Source organism: Rutilus rutilus, assembly GCF_951802725.1.
Source record: "Rutilus rutilus genome assembly, chromosome: 3".
NCBI classification, from domain to species: Eukaryota; Metazoa; Chordata; class Actinopteri; order Cypriniformes; family Leuciscidae; genus Rutilus; species Rutilus rutilus.
In genome coordinates, this window is record NC_140211.1 from 44,677,300 (window position 1) to 44,693,471 (window position 16,172).

Consider the following 16,172-nt stretch of genomic DNA (forward strand, 5'->3'; position numbering starts at 1 on the left):
CTTTTCTCGCCATAAATTCGTTTCCTCGCCACGGCCAAACCGTTCGAGATATCAAAAATCCGTCCGCAATTTAGAATCCTCAATGTCTTGACTTCATGCACACCGAGTTTGGTGGGGATTGGATGAATTCTCTAGGAGGAGTACTTCGCATTCCACAGCAAGCGTTTTCCAAACAACCCATAATAGCCGACTTCCTGTTGGGCTGGCGTAAAACTTGACCGGGGGAAAGTTGTTCGGCCCGATGAGATCTATATGTGTACCGAGTTTCATATTAATTAATGCAAGCGTGTTTGATCTATGGACCAAGTTTTGGGACCCCGTTCAAGGGGGCGCTGTTGAGCCCCCCTGCCACGCCCGGGTACCAGCTTCAGCCCGTCCCTGATGGCAGGGGGTTCTGACTTGGGTGCAAAGTTTCAAGAGTTTTTGAGCACGTTAAGGACCCCAAAAGCCCCTGAAACCTTGATTAACTATATAAAAGCAATAGTCAAATTCCCCCCTCCCCTCTCACACACAGAGACACAGAGAGAGGGAGAGAAAATTCTTCAGAAAATCCACATTCAAACCAAAATATCTCTCTTCCTGTTGGTCAGAGATCGTTCATGTAAATTAGAAAGTTGTCCGTCCTGATGAGAACAATACACATACCAAGTTTTGTTGCTGTTGATAAAACTAACCCCCCCACTTATGACTAAAGGTGGCGCTACTGAGCCCCTCACCACGCCCGTTTCTGAAACTTTGCACATGTCTACGGGCTAATAAATGTAATGTGTCTGTCGAGTTTCATCCAATTTCAAGTATGTTAAGAGTCTCAAAAGCATCAAAAAAGAATATTAAAGTTTGAAGCGTTGCCATGGCAACAGTATTAAAGATATCAAAAATCCTTTCACAGGTCTACATCTGCCGTGTGTTTACATTATACACATAAAGTTTGAAGCAAATCGGGTAAAAATAAGAGGGTGATTTCAAAGCATTTTGAAAGGGACACACTTCCTGCTGCCAGTTGGTGGCGCTATAACTTTGACTCACAATAGTCACATCCATGTGATCGGCCTCTTACAACGAACACACTGCTGAAGTTTAATCAAGATCAGTTAATGTATGCAGAAGTTATAACACACTTCCTGTTTCCATTATTCGCCATAAATTCGTGTCCTCGCCACAGCCAAACCGTTCGAGATATCAAAAATCCGTCCGCAATTTAGCACCCTCAATGTCTTGACTTCATGCACACCGAGTTTGGAGGCGAATCGATGAATTCCCTTGGAGGAGTACATTAAATTCCACAGCATGCGTTTCCAAACAACCCTAAATAGCCGACTTCCTGTTTGGCTGGCGTAAAACTTAGAGCACGAAAGTTGTTCGGCCCGATGAGATCTATGTGTACCGAGTTTCATATTATTACATGCAAGCGTGTTTGATTTATGGACACGTGTTCGGATCCCGTTCCAGGGGGCGCTGTCGAGCCCCCCTGCCACGCCCGGGTACCAGCTTCAGCCCGGCCCTGATGGCCGCGGGTTCTGACCTGCGTGCAAAGTTTCATGAGTTTTTGAGCACGTTAAAGGCCCCAAAAGCCCCCGAACCCTTGAAGAACAATAATAATAATAATAATAATAATAATCCTAACGAAAACAATAGGGCCTTCGCCCTTTGGGCTTGGGCCCTAATAAATAATCCTACCGGAAACAATAGGGCCTTCGCCCTTTCAGGGCTTGGGCCCTAATAATAATAATCCTAACGAAAACAATAGGGCCTTCGCCCTTTCAGGGCTTGGGCCCTAATAATCCTAACGAAAACAATAGGGCCTTCGCCCTTTCAGGGCTTGGGCCCTAATAATAATAATAATAATAATAACAAATAATCCTACCGAAAACAATAGGGCCTTCGCCCTTTCAGGGCTTGGGCCCTAATAATATTAATCCTAACGAAAACAATAGGGCCTTCGCCCTTTCAGGGCTTGGGCCCTAATAAATAATCCTACCGGAAACAATAGGGCCTTCGCCCTTTCAGGGCTTGGGCCCTAATAATGAATAATCCTACCGGAAACAATAGGGCCTTCGCCCTTTCAGGGCTTGGGCCCTAATAATCCTACCGAAAACAATAGGGCCTTCGCCCTTTCAGGGCTTGGGCCCTAATAATCCCACCGAAAACAATAGGGCCTTCGCCCTTTCAGGGCTTGGGCCCTAATAAACAGAGCAATTCCAAGAGGGTCCTCACACCATCGGTGCTCGGGCCCTAAATAGTCCACCCCGCATGATTACTGTTATAAACATGAACCTCGTCTGAAAGGCAAAGGGGGAGGTGTTGCTGTAATTTATAGTAATATTTTCAAAATCACTAAGAAATCTAGTTTTAAATATACTTCTTTTGAAATGTTGGTGCTTAATGTCAAAATATATAGTATAAATGACAAATCACGTTTGAGATTTGTGCTGCTACTGTATACAGGCCACCAGGGCACCATAAAGATTTTATCAAAGAATTTGCTGACTTTCTATCAGAGTTAGTACTGGCTGCAGATAAAGTACTAATTGTTGGTGATTTTAATATACATATAGATAATGAAAAAGATGCATTGGGATTGGCATTTAAAGACATTCTGAAATCTATTGGAGTTAGACAACACGTGTCAGGACCTACTCATTGTCGTAATCATACTCTAGATCTAATATTATCACACGGAATAAATGTCGATGCCGTTGAAATTCTGCAGCAGAGCGATGACATCTCAGATCATTATCTAGTCTCGTGTAAATTACATTTAGCCAAGGCTGCAAAGCGACTCTGTGTTACAAATATGTGAGACCTATCACTTCTGCCACTAAAGATTGCTTTATTAAAGCCCCACTAGGTAAGATTTCCGTTTTGGTCAAACAACGACCCCTAGAGTCGCTGTGGACTACTTGTATTTAACGTTACTGTCGTAAATACCACTCACGCAGAGCAGTCTCTTCACTCACGGCCTGATCCCCTCCCCCCTTTATACCGGTCCCTGTTCAGTCGGATGGAAGCTGTAACGAGTGGAAATAAGGTGTGGCCCCTTTAAGAGCTGCGCGCGCCCTGTTTAACTGTCGGCAGTCTGTATTGTATGTGTGCCTCGAACACCCCGTAAGCTGGTTGTTTCTATTTGATGCTCATTGTCCTATTTTTGTCTATCAAGTAATGCTGTGGACGGTAGAACGTGTGACAGACAGTTACACGAGTTCGATTGGGGAATAAACACAACGCGTTACAAATCGTCGGACATCGAACAAGCACAGCTAGCCTCCGAAGATGTCTAAGTTACTAATCCATCAACAAGAACGCCAGGTGCTTTTTAGCTCACACCAACGAGTGAAAGCTTGTCCGAGTGATATACAATATAAGCAATATACTTACAAGTCCAACAGCATGTGAGGACGTGTTGGGGGAAGTGAGGTAGCCTATGCCGTAAAGCAGTCGAATTTTGTAGTTCTTTTGTGTGCGCGGGGGTTACTACCCGAACCCCGAAGTTTAAAAGTACGATTAAAAACGATACAGACCCCGTCAGGCTATGGCAGACATGTCATTCAACCTATTGTAAGTCGATGTACCATCACAAGAGTCTTGGAAATATATTATGAAGGTTGAAAAGTTACCTAGTGCTGCTTTAATAATCTTCCTAATCAGTTTCATCATCTCAGCATCCCGGATAGCTTAGAACAGTGGTTCCCAATTCCAGTCCTCGTGACCCACTGCTCTGCACATTTTGTATGTCTCCCTTATTTGACACACCTGAACCAGATCATCAGCTCATTAGGAGAGACTCCATGAACTGAACTGAACTGAGTGTGTCAGATAAGAGAGACATACAAAATGTGCAGAGCAGTGGGTCACGAGGACTGGAATTGGGAACCACTGGCTTAGAAGAACTCGATATTGCAACATAAACTTTTAACTCTCTCTTTTCCAATGCCATGGTACAACAAGCACACTCAGGCACTTAAGAGAGCAGCCAGAAAAATGGAGCGCAACTGGAAGAAAACAAAACTAGAGGTATTTCGCATTTCATGGAAAGAGAGTTCGATTACATACAGAGAGGCCTTAAAAGCTGTTAGATCTGCTTATTTTTCAACCCTATTAGAAGAAAATATACAAAACCCTACGTATTTATTTGAAACTGTGGCTAAACTAACGAAAAAGAAAGCTTCAAGCCCAGAAATTTCCAAGCGACACAGCAGTAATGACTTTATGAACTTCTTCACTTATAAGATTGTGTCACATGTCTGTCCTGTCTTGTTTTGCACTTGGGTGTTGGTTATGTTAAGTCAGGTGCTCATGTTCATTGTTAGCCCCGCCCGTCTTGTTAGCTAGTTATTGGTTAATTTGCCCCACCTGTTGTGTTCGTTACCCTCCTTTGTTTGCTCCCCTATTTAGTCTCCTTGTGTCTGTAGTCTTGTGTGGTTACGTTGTCTATGTTTGGTGTTCTGTTTCCAGTCCCAGTTCTGTTTCAGAGTTTCTTGTATTTTTCCCCCTCGTGGGTATTTGTGTTATTGTGTTTTTTATTAAAGTTCTTCTTGTTTTGGCTGCAATTGAGTCCTCGGTTTTGTTTGTATCTAACGTGACAGAACGTAACCACCACCTTGAGGACTCAGCAGCATGGAGACTCACGGGCTCGTTTCGTGGGAGAGTGAGTCTTTCAGAGGAACCCGTCTCGCTAAATTCAGGGGAATTCGTGGAGGACACAGGGGAGGAGATGCTAGAAGGGAGCACCAACAGTACTCTCCAGTTTGGTCGTTTCGTGACCAAGGACCGACGAGGTTCAGCCCCGAGTGTTTTTCATCGCCGGTTCCCAGGGTTCCAACGCCGGTGACTCCAACGCCGATGATCCCAGGGACTCCGAGACGCAGGAGGAGAAGAAGGACGGGTCACGTCACACCTACCCAGCCAGAGACGGTTCATGCCACGTCTGCCCAGCCAGAGACTGTTCACGTCGCGTCTGCCGGGCCTGTGTCTTCGGACAAGATGGCCGACGCGGAGCTGGTGTTCCCTGAGGAGATGGCCACTGGAACATTGTTGGATTATTTTTCAACGCTACGGAAGATCCTAGAAACACCCAGGAATGTTCACGTCACATCTGCTGAGCCTATGTTTCTGGACAAGATGGCCGCCGCCGAGCCTGTGTCTTCGGATAAGATGGCCGCCGTCGAGCTTGTGTCTGAACTTGAACCGGTGGTGTCTGTTCCTGAGTCGGAGCTGGGGGTGCCAGTTCCAGTGCCCGAGCCGGTGGTATCAGTTCCAGGACCCGAGCCGGTGGGGCCAGTTCCAGTGCCCGAGCCGGTGGCGTCTGGGACATTGTCAGATTACTTCGAGCGTCTGGCCAGAATCCTGGAGAGACCTTTTGGACCCACAGTGTCTGTTCCTGAGCTGGAGCCAGTGTCTGTTCCTGAGCCGGAGCCAGTGTCTGTTCCTGAGCCGGAGCCAGTGTCTGTTCCTGAGCCGGAGCCAGTGTCTGTTCCTGAGCCGGAGCCGGTGTCTGTTCCTGAACCGGAGCCGGTGTCTGTTCCTGAGGCGGTGGCGTCTGTTCCTGAGCCCTCAGTGACCGCGACACTGGCCATTATGGCCACAGCCATGTGGTGTGTGTGGGCTACACACACACTTGAGCCGGTGGTGTCTGTTCCTGAGCCGGAGCCAGTGTCTGTTCCTGAGCCGGAGCCAGTGTCTGTTCCTGAGCCGGAGCCAGTATCTGTTCCTGAGCCCTCAGTGACCGCGACACTGGTCATTATGGCCACAGCCATGTGGTGTGTGTGGGCTACGCACACACTTGGACCGGTGGTGTCTGTTCCTGAGCCGGTGGTGTCTGTTCCTGAGCCGGAGCCAGTGTCTGTTCCTGAGCCGGAGCCAGTGTCTGTTCCAGAGCCGGAGCCAGTGTCTGTTCCAGAGCCGGAGCCAGTGTCTGTTCCAGAGCCGGAGCCAGTGTCTGTTCCAGAACCGTTGGTTCCAGATCTAGTGCCTGAGTTGGTGGTGCCAGTTCCAGTGCCTGAGACGGTGCCGCCAGTTCCTGTTCCTGAGCCGTGGCCGCCCGAGGGGTCTTCGCCGCCGTGGCCGCCCGAGGGGTCTTCGCCGCCCTGGCCGCCCGAGGGAAAGTCTCCACCCTGGCCGCCCGAGGGAAAGTCTCCACCCTGGCCCTCCCATGGACAGTTTGTTCCTCTTGTCTTACCCTGGTCTGTCCCCCCCGTCCCGCCCTGGTCTGTCCCCCCCGTCCCGCCCTGGTCTGTCCCCCCCGTCCCGCCCTGGTCTGTCCCCCCCGTTCTAGTGGAGTGTCTGGAAGCCACTCCTTAAGGAGGGGGTTATGTCACATGTCTGTCCTGTCTTGTTTTGCACTTGGGTGTTGGTTATGTTAAGTCAGGTGCTCATGTTCATTGTTAGCCCCGCCCGTCTTGTTAGCTAGTTATTGGTTAATTTGCCCCACCTGTTGTGTTCGTTACCCTCCTTTGTTTGCTCCCCTATTTAGTCTCCTTGTGTCTGTAGTCTTGTGTGGTTACGTTGTCTATGTTTGGTGTTCTGTTTCCAGTCCCAGTTCTGTTTCAGAGTTTCTTGTATTTTTCCCCCTCGTGGGTATTTTTGTTATTGTGTTTTTTATTAAAGTTCTTCTTGTTTTGGCTGCAATTGAGTCCTCGGTTTTGTTTGTATCTAACGTGACAGATTGATAATATCAGGGAGAAAATTATAACTATGCAACCGTCTACTACAGTATCGCATCAGGGAGTGCATTGTAGTCTCCCTAAGGAAAAATTCGATTAATTTATTGCTATAGGAGAGGAAGAATTCGCTAAACTCATTAAATCATCTAAACCGACAACATGTATGTTAGACCCTATACCGACTAAGCTACTGAAAGAGATGCTTCCAGAGGTCATAGATCCTCTTCTTACTATCATCAATTCATCTTTGTCTCTAGGATACGTACCAAAAACAACAACATTCTTTTAAATAGACTTGAAAATTATGTTGGAAATAGTGGAATTGCATTAGCATGGTTTAAATCATACTTATCTGACCGTTATCAGTTTGTAGCAGTAAATGAAGAGATGTCTTATCGATCACAAGTTCAGTACGGTGTACCACAAGGCTCAGTACTAGGACCACTGCTGTTCGCTCTGTACATGCTACCATTAGGAGATATCATTAGGAAGCATGGAATTAGCTTTCACTGTTATGCCGATGATACTCAGCTCTATATTTCTTCACAACCTAACGAAAACTACCAATTCACAAAATTAACGGAATGCAAAGCTGATATAAAAAATTGGATGACTAGTAATTTCCTACTACTAAATTCTGAAAAAAACCCCCAGAGATTCTAATTATTGGACAAAAAACTTCCTCACGTAATAACCTAGAATACTGTCTAACACTTGACGGCTGCTCTGTTAAGTCTTCGTCGTCGGTTAGGAACCTGGGTGTGCTCTTTGATACCAATCTTTCATTTGAAAGTCACGTGTCTAGTATCTGTAAAACCTAATTTTTCCATCTTAAAAATATATCTTAATTACACCATATGCTCTCATTGACAAATGCGGAACAATTGGTTAATGCTGTCATGACCTCAAAGCTAGATTATTGTAATGCTCTACTGGGTGGTTGCCCTGATACGCTTAATAAACAAACTACAGCTGGTCCCTTTACCACTCTACAGATAAAGCGTTGTCGGGAAAATTCCGTTCGCCTTCTTTTCCTCTTCCTTTTCTTTCTTTCCAGTGATGAATCTGAAGAAGAAATCATGTCTCTTGCTATTCTGTATTATGTATTAAAAGAAAATGCAGTACACCCAGAAATACATCCTCACCATTTACTCATCTTTTACCCTCATGCCATCCGAGATGTATACAACTTTCCTTCTTCAGATTAACACAAAAAGGTTTTTAAATTGTTTTATCCCTGGGAATACATATACTATATATTGTGTTCCTAAAAGTTGGAGCATCAAACAGCACATACTGCAATAACTGTAGTAATCCATACGACCCCAATGGATGGATCAGTATCTTCTGAAGTGAAACGATAGTTGTTTGTAAGAAAAATTAAAATATTTTAAACTTTTTAAACTGTAGACTATCTATTCATACCAACTGTAATAAGTTGTTTTTCAAATAAAGGTTTCCGAATCAGTGATATTAGATTTGTATGTATTTTTATTGTACTTACCCTGTAATTACAAGAGGGAAACAAGAGGGTGACAAGCACCACTTTAATTTACGGCCCGCAATGTCACACTTACCCTGTAAGTACACGAAACAAGCGGGTAACAAGCACCACTACATGAAACAATAGTATCTTTCCCCAATATTTAAGCAAAAGTTGTAATTGTTTTAGTTTTCAGTGCACTTTTGTTAAAAAGATTACTGTATAAATGCATAGATATGTACCCTGTAATTTTTATTACAGTATGTATTGGTACACCATTATTACAAAAAGGTATGCAGTGTATGTTCTCGCTAAATTGCTCCCAAATGTAAGATTGTTGTATCATAATAGTAAAATAAGTACCCCTTAGTTCTATAATACTTGCAGTATAAATATTTTTTTAATTCTCCTGGTTGTTAGATTAGATTAGATTAGATTAGATTAGATTAGATTAGATTTATTGTCATTACACAAGTACAGGTACAAGGCAACGAAATGCAATTTAGGACCGACCTGAAGTTAGTAAGAATACAGCATAACATGAGGAGAGTTGAGGAGAAAAAAAGGCAACCCCCAGACTATGCTCCAATAGGGAGTACAGTTTGGGGACAGTAAAACACCTCAGCAATTTGCACATAATCAGTACACAACATGAACACACAAGACTTGCAACAGGGGAGGGGGGAGGGGGGAGGGGGGAGGGGAGATGGGGTTGGAGGTAATCCAGCAAAGGCAAGCAGCCATCCGGTCCTGCAGCCATTTCGGCGCTGGTCACAGACCCGCCTGACAAACTGGTGGTAAAAAGCGTCGAAGGCGTGGGATGGGGGGTGGGGTAGGGTGATTGCATATCTGTATCTATGTAAGAGTTCGTGTATGTGTAGGCCTGAAGAGTCGCTACGCCTGGCATCCCAATCTAGGTGCCTCAGTCCGCAGGATGTCATAGCGAAACACAGCAGTTGCCATGGAGACAACCTTGATCAGGTCCCAGACAGAGTCAACAAACAGCAGGTGTCAGTGTGGAGTCGGGGAAGGAATGAGAGCGTCTCGCTGCAGTGCTCTCTCCAGAGGGAGTTGTTGTTCCAGCAGCGGCCTCGGCCAAGGCCAGTGCTGATAGAGGGGGTCCAAAAGCAGATAAGATTGTGGTTGTTTGGTCTTGGGACGAGTAGCCGCATTCCAATTTACACAGCTCCTGGTCCGTTTGGGTCTCCGAAACGATCCATTTGCCTTTGCAAAGCTGTGAGCTTCTCCATGATGTTATCCATATTGTGGTTCATAGTCACAGTCTGAGTGCCAACAGCTCTGCCCACTGCTTCAATCATAACGGGCAGCCTTGTGGGGCTTTGGACAGCTGTCACCGTCTTCTTAATTCCTCGATAAACCAGGGCAATGCCTAATCCAAACAGCAGAAAACCTGTTATCATGGTTCCGAATAGGTAGATATCTTCAACGTCCTCCACGGAAAGAGCCGCCAGACACACGACCCGCCACCTCTCCCATGCGTCCATCGTGTAGCCAGCTGCGAACGTTCCGGCAGGGCAGTCAGGTTCCCCCGAACCCAAGCTTCTCGTCGAGAAGATGGTGTCAATTGCGTTGAGAGACCAGTTGATCAAATCCATAATTTCTTAATTTGTAGAGTAGTGCGGAGAGAGTCTCTCAAAGTACAAGACAGTAGACGAGACGAGAGGAGCAAAGCAGGGAAGATAAGGGAGAGGAGGGTAGGAAAATGCGACCGCCTTCGTTGAGAGCCAAAGCAAGAGTTGTAAAAAGAGTTGTTACCCCTTTATTCCCCAAACTTTACATATTGTTCCCTTATATTTACATGCAAGTACTATATACTGTAAGTACACTATAATTACCGAAAGTTACGCTGTAAATTCGTCTTAATTAAACAGTACTTTCCGGGCTGTAATCTAAAGCGTTACCGATCGTTGCAAGGAGCTCTCTGTCTATTCCCTTCACGTTCTTGTCCTGTCTGAGCCTTGTCGGGATCTGGTCTTTACTGGTAATTCTCTATTAATGCTGAATTATTCGCTAACTCTATACTCTGCCCAGTTTACCTGCTGCTGAAGACCGGCCAGCGCCTTTACCCCGCCTGCTGCCTACCTTTTCCTCTCTGAGAGACCTGACGCTTGTCGCCGCCAGACCCTGGGCTTATCTGTTGTGCTCTGCTCTGTGTATTTTCTTCAAGAGGATTTCTGTTATTTGCCTAAACGCCCAGATTGTCGCTGTTTCTGTTCTTCATCTATACAAGAGGAAGTTTTCTGTTTTTACCCATTATCTGGAGTCATTTCGCTTGTTTCATTAAAGACATTGTTATTTGCATTTTCGCATTTTGGTCCTCTCTTACCTTTACGACAGAATAATCTGGCCAACATGGACCCAGCGAAGGAGAACCCTTTTCAGGCAGCCGTCGAACTCCAAGGGGCTATGCTGGGCAGGCATGATGAGGAACTGTCAGCCGCTAGACACGCTGTGGAGACCTTGGCCGCTCAAGTGTCTGATCTGTCCCTGCAAGTTCATCATCTCCGTCGAGATCCGCCAAGCCCTTTGAGATCACCAGAGACTCCTGAACCCAGAATTAACAACCCTCCGTGTTACGCTGGTGAGCCGATGGAATGCTGTTCTTTTCTGACTCAATGTGAGGTTGTTTTCTCTCTCCAGCCTGTTACTTACTCTAAGGACCGAGCCCGGCTCGCCTACGTCATTTCTCTCCTCACTGGACGGGCTCGCGAGTGGGGTACCGCCACCTGGGAGGCCGAGTTAGAATGCACTAATCACTTTGCTCTGTTCAAGGAGGAGATGATACGCGTTTTTGATCGCTCTGCTCACGGGGACGAGGCATCCCGAATCCTTTCCTCCCTCCGCCATGGTAGGCACTCTGCCGCAGACTTTTCTATTGAGTTTCGCACTCTGGCTACTACGTTTTTGGAGGGACTTAACGCTGAGATAATGGATGAGATTTTTGCCCGTGAGGTACCCACACGTCTTGATCCGCTCATTGATCTTGCCATCCGCATTGAGAAACGTTTTGATCTTCGCCGCCGTGCCCGAAGCATGGAGACCACCCTTCTTTCATCTTCCTCCGCCGCCACAGCACCTCCCTCCGCTAGTTCTGAACCAGAGCCGATGCAGCTGGGGGGGATTCAAATCTCCGCTAAGGAACGAGAACGGAGAATCATCAACCGTCTTTGCATGTATTGCGGGTCGGCCAGCCACTTCGTTTCTACATGCCAGTTAAAAGCCAACGCTCGCCAGTAGAGGAGGGGTTACTGGCAAGCACAACTTCTCTGGTCTCTCCACCTAAGTCCTGCACCACCATTCCTATCATTCTGCACTTGCCTGGTTCCTCTGTTCCTCTTGCCTGTTCCTCCTGCAAGGACTTGATTGACTCAGGGGCTGAGGGGAATTTTGTCAATGAGGCGTGGGCTCTGGAACAAGGTATTCCTTTGAAAGAACTTGAGGAGTCCACTCCTCTTTTCGCCCTTGATGGTAGTGCCCTCCCCAGGGTTAACCGAGAGACCATCCCTCTATCCCTCACTGTCTCTGGAAACCATCGCGAGACTCTTTTTTAAATTTTTCACTCTCCCTTTTCCCCTGTAGTTTTAGGAGACCCTTGGCTAGTACACCATAGTCCCCACATTAACTGGTCTAAGGGCACCATTCTTTCGTGGAATCTGTCTTGTCATGTCGAATGTTTAATGTCTGTCATTCCTCCTGTTTCCTCTGTCTCTGTTTTTCAGGAGGAGCCTGGCGATTTGACTGGGGTTCCTGAGGAGTATCTCGATCTGCGGGCGGTTTTTAGTCGCTCCCGGGCCACTTCTCTCCCCCCTCACCGTCCTTATGATTGCAGTATAGACCTTCTTCCTGGTTCAACCCCACCTCGTGGAAGGCTTTACTCCCTGTTGGCTCCTGAGCGCGAAGCGCTAGAGAAGTATCTTTCTGACTCTCTAGACGCCGGTACTAATCCCCTTCCGGGATTCTTCTTTGTGAAGAAGAAAGACGGCTCTTTATCGAGGGTTGAATGACATAACCGTCAAGAATCGCTATCCTTTGCCGCTTATGTCATCTGCTTTTGAGATCTTGCAGGGAGCAAAGGTTTTCACAAAGTTGGATCTCCGCAACGCTTACCATTTAGTTCGCATTAAGGAGGGAGACGAGTGGAAGACGGCTTTTAATACACCCTTAGGGCACTTCGAATATCGTGTTCTTCCGTTCGGGCTCGTAAACACTCCGGCCGTATTTCAAGCATTGATTAACGACGTCCTCAGAGATATGCTTAATATATTTGTTTTTGTGTATCTCGACGACATTCTGATCTTTTCACCCTCTCTCCAAGTTCACGTTCAACACGTACGTCGTGTCCTACAGCGCCTTCTTGAAAATCGTCTTTTCGTCAAGGCTGAGAAGTGTACCTTTCACGCACGTTCGGTAACTTTTCTTGGGTCCGTTATCTCGGCAGAGGGGATAAGCATGGACCCTACTAAGGTTCAAGCTGTTACCGACTGGCCGGTCCCTGACTCTCACGTCGCGCTTCAGCGCTTCCTTGGTTTTGCAAATTTTTATCATCGTTTTATACTAAATTTTAGCCAAGTGGTCACGCCGTTGACGGCTCTCACTTCTGTCAAGTCCTGTTTTAGGTGGTCAGAGTCCACCCAGAGGGCTTTTGATCACCTAAAGACCCTCTTTACTACCGCTCCCATCCTAGTTACTCCCGACGTCTCTAGACAATTCATAGTCGAGGTCGACGTGTCAGAGGTGGGCGTCGGGGCCATCCTTTTTCAACGCTTCTCCTCTGACGACAATATCCACCCCTGCGCTTACTTCTCTCATCGCCTCTCGCCTGCTGAGCGTAATTACGATGTGGGAAATCGTGAACTGCTCTTTTTTTTTGCTCGTTTCGATTTCTCCATCTCCTATCGTCCCGGCTCTAAGAATGTGAAGCCCGATGCTCTCTCTCGTCTCTTCGATTCCTCTGAAGTCACCTCGACCCAGGAGGTTATCATTCCTCAGGGTCGTGTCATTGGCGCTACGGTCTGGGGAATCGTTCCATCTCATTCCATCACCCCGCGTAATTGCCCTAGGAACCTTCTCTTTGTTCCTGTCTCTGCGCGTCTAGCGGTTCTTCAGTGGGGTCATTCGTCCAAATGGAATCCAGGGAATTTTGTCGATTGATCGGGGCTTCTGCCAGCCTCTCGTCGGGCTTTCATCCTCAGACCAATGGTCAGGCTGAACGAGCCAATCAGATTATCGGTCGTATCCTGCGTAGCCTGGCTTTTCGTAATCCCGCGTCCTGGTCAGAACAACTCCCCTGGGCCGAATATGCCCATAATTCGCTTCCAACATCCGCTACTGGTCTCTTGTCGTTTCATTGTTGCCTGGGGTACCAACCTCCCCTGTTTTCATCTCAGGATTCTGAGTTCAGGCTGAGTCCAGGCCTTGGTACAGGCTTTCATCCAGTGCTGTAAGCGCACTTGGAGAAGGGTGAGATCAGCTCTCTGTCGTTCTAAGATTCGTACTTAAAGAGCCGCTAACAAACGTAGTGTTAAAAGTCCGAGATATCTATGTGGTCAAAGAGTATGGCTTTCCACCCTCAACTTGCCTCTCCAATCCGTGTCCCACAAGTTGGCTCCCCGGTTTATAGGACCGTTCCAGATCACTAAGATTATCAGCCCTGTCGCTGTCAAGCTCAAGCTTTCTCCCAATCTCCGTCGCATCCACCCCATTTTTCACGTTTTGTGCATCAAGCCTGTCGTGCGCGCCCCCTCTCGTGCCCCCATTATCTGGAGTCATTTCCCTTGTTTCATTAAAGACATTGTTATTTGCATTTTCGCATTTGGGTCCTCTCTTACCTTTACGACAAAACTATCCTTGTATCTCTGTAAAGCTGCTTTGGAACAATCTACATTGTTAAAAGTGCTATATAAATGAAGATGACTTGACTTGACTTACAACATTATGCTTAGATGCCCATATTTTATATAACACAACACACCATATTTTTATGACAAGTTTATACCCAAATAAATAATGTCATGATGATAAAATTCTATTGATGCCAAAGGTTTCTCATTGAAAGCAATGTGTTGCAGTAAAGATGCTCAAGGTCACTTTAGGTATTAATAGTGACATGCGGCAGTGAGAGCGGACAGTTGTCATACTTTCATGGTGTCTTGACATAGTCATTATAAACTGCAGTTGTATGAATAAGGTTCTTAAACATCCTCTTTTTGTGTTTGACAGAAGAACTGTGGACTGACATGATGACAAAATTCGAATTTTTTAGATTAACTTTCTATTTAAAGACGCTGTGGAGTTGCTGGAGTCTCAGATCTATTACCGCGTTTAGAGGCGATGATGAAAGAGGCTGGAAATCAGCCGTGTGTATCCTATTATATCTGAGAGAGATCCATGATTTTGATTTGCAACCCAAATCCACAATTATTGCGTTACTCTTCTAAAGGGTAAAATGACTTGTTATGAAAACGTTTATGGTTATGAGACTTCACAGACTTTGAAAAGCATTTTATGATGTCATGACTTTGTGAACAAAGTGTGACTAGTTTCAGAAGCTTGTGTGTTTTATGGGCGGTTCTATCAGGCATTTATACATAAATCTGAGGCTCTGTCATTAAGATCATCGAGTGGCATCATGTTAAAATCGAAGGAAAATAAACTACAGCCTGAAGGCAATAAAGCATCTATTGGCCTTCACAGAGCGATTCAGTCATTACTCATGCACATAAATAATGCCACTCTAGTCACTCGTCTGCCGTCCTCTTAAAGAGCCCGAGCGCAACATCTCTCCAGGTGAGCTGACACGTACAGTTAGATTAGTTACAGTTAGCCACCTCTAACCGAGTTCTGTATGGTTTTAGACTCCACATTACACCATATATGCATGTCTGTGACACTGCCGACAGTATTCATGCTAAGCATCTTATAGTAAACTGCTGTTTGAGGATATTATAGTAATTTACTGGCCTTCTAGTAGTTGTCTGCTATTGATTTTTCTTTAGCCGATGCCAGTAACTGAAGAGCTGCATGGTTGATTTATACATGATATGCTATTTTATAATAGACTTTGACATTTAAAGGACAAAAAATTAACAGTTTTTTTGGCTGCCACCAATAATCTCAAAATAATAATAATAATAATAATAATAATTCGTTACATTTATATAGCGCTTTTTCTGAGACCTCAAAGCGCTCAACCACCACCAATGTGCATCATCCACTTGGATGATGCGATGGCAGCCATATTGCGCCAGAACGCCCACCACACACCAGCTTACTGGTGGAGAGGAGACAGTGATGAAGCCAATCAGTATATGGCACAATACTGTATTTTCCTTTCTATCTATAGAAAAAAATACAGCCAGGGTTAACTGTTTGTTTAGTGCAATTAATAAAGAAATATTAATCATGTATTCTGTCCCATATTGCAGTTCCCAAACAATGGGGTTTCTCAACACATTGGAATAAAACGTGCCGGTGGTGACATTTCTGCAAAAGGATTCATTTCTGCCACTTTAGATGCTTCTAGTCAAGTCAAGTCAAGTCAAGTCACATTTATTTATATAGCGCTTTTTACAATACAGATTATTTCAAAGCGACTATATATATATATATATATATAGAGAGAGAGAGAGAGAGAGAGAGAGAGAGCGGCTATATATATATATAGCCGCTCTGGAGTAAACCGTGATGTCACCGTCCAGCTCAGTTCAGTTCTTGTATAATAGCATCAATGCAGGCAGATCAATATTATTGTTGTATATTAATGTTGTGTGGGTGCTTACACTTACCACAAAGTACTAAAATATCTTAATAAATACTCCTTTTATTGACACAACTTCTTTAAAATCAGTTTGAAACATCCACCCTCACTCAGGGATGGCCTGAAACAGATAACAAATCCAAGAAAACCAAACAACTCAGAATAAATAAACTCTAAGTAAACAACTGTATCATTCAACAAAAATAGGACAAATAATACTAAAACATAAAATGAATGATTCTCTACTTAGATC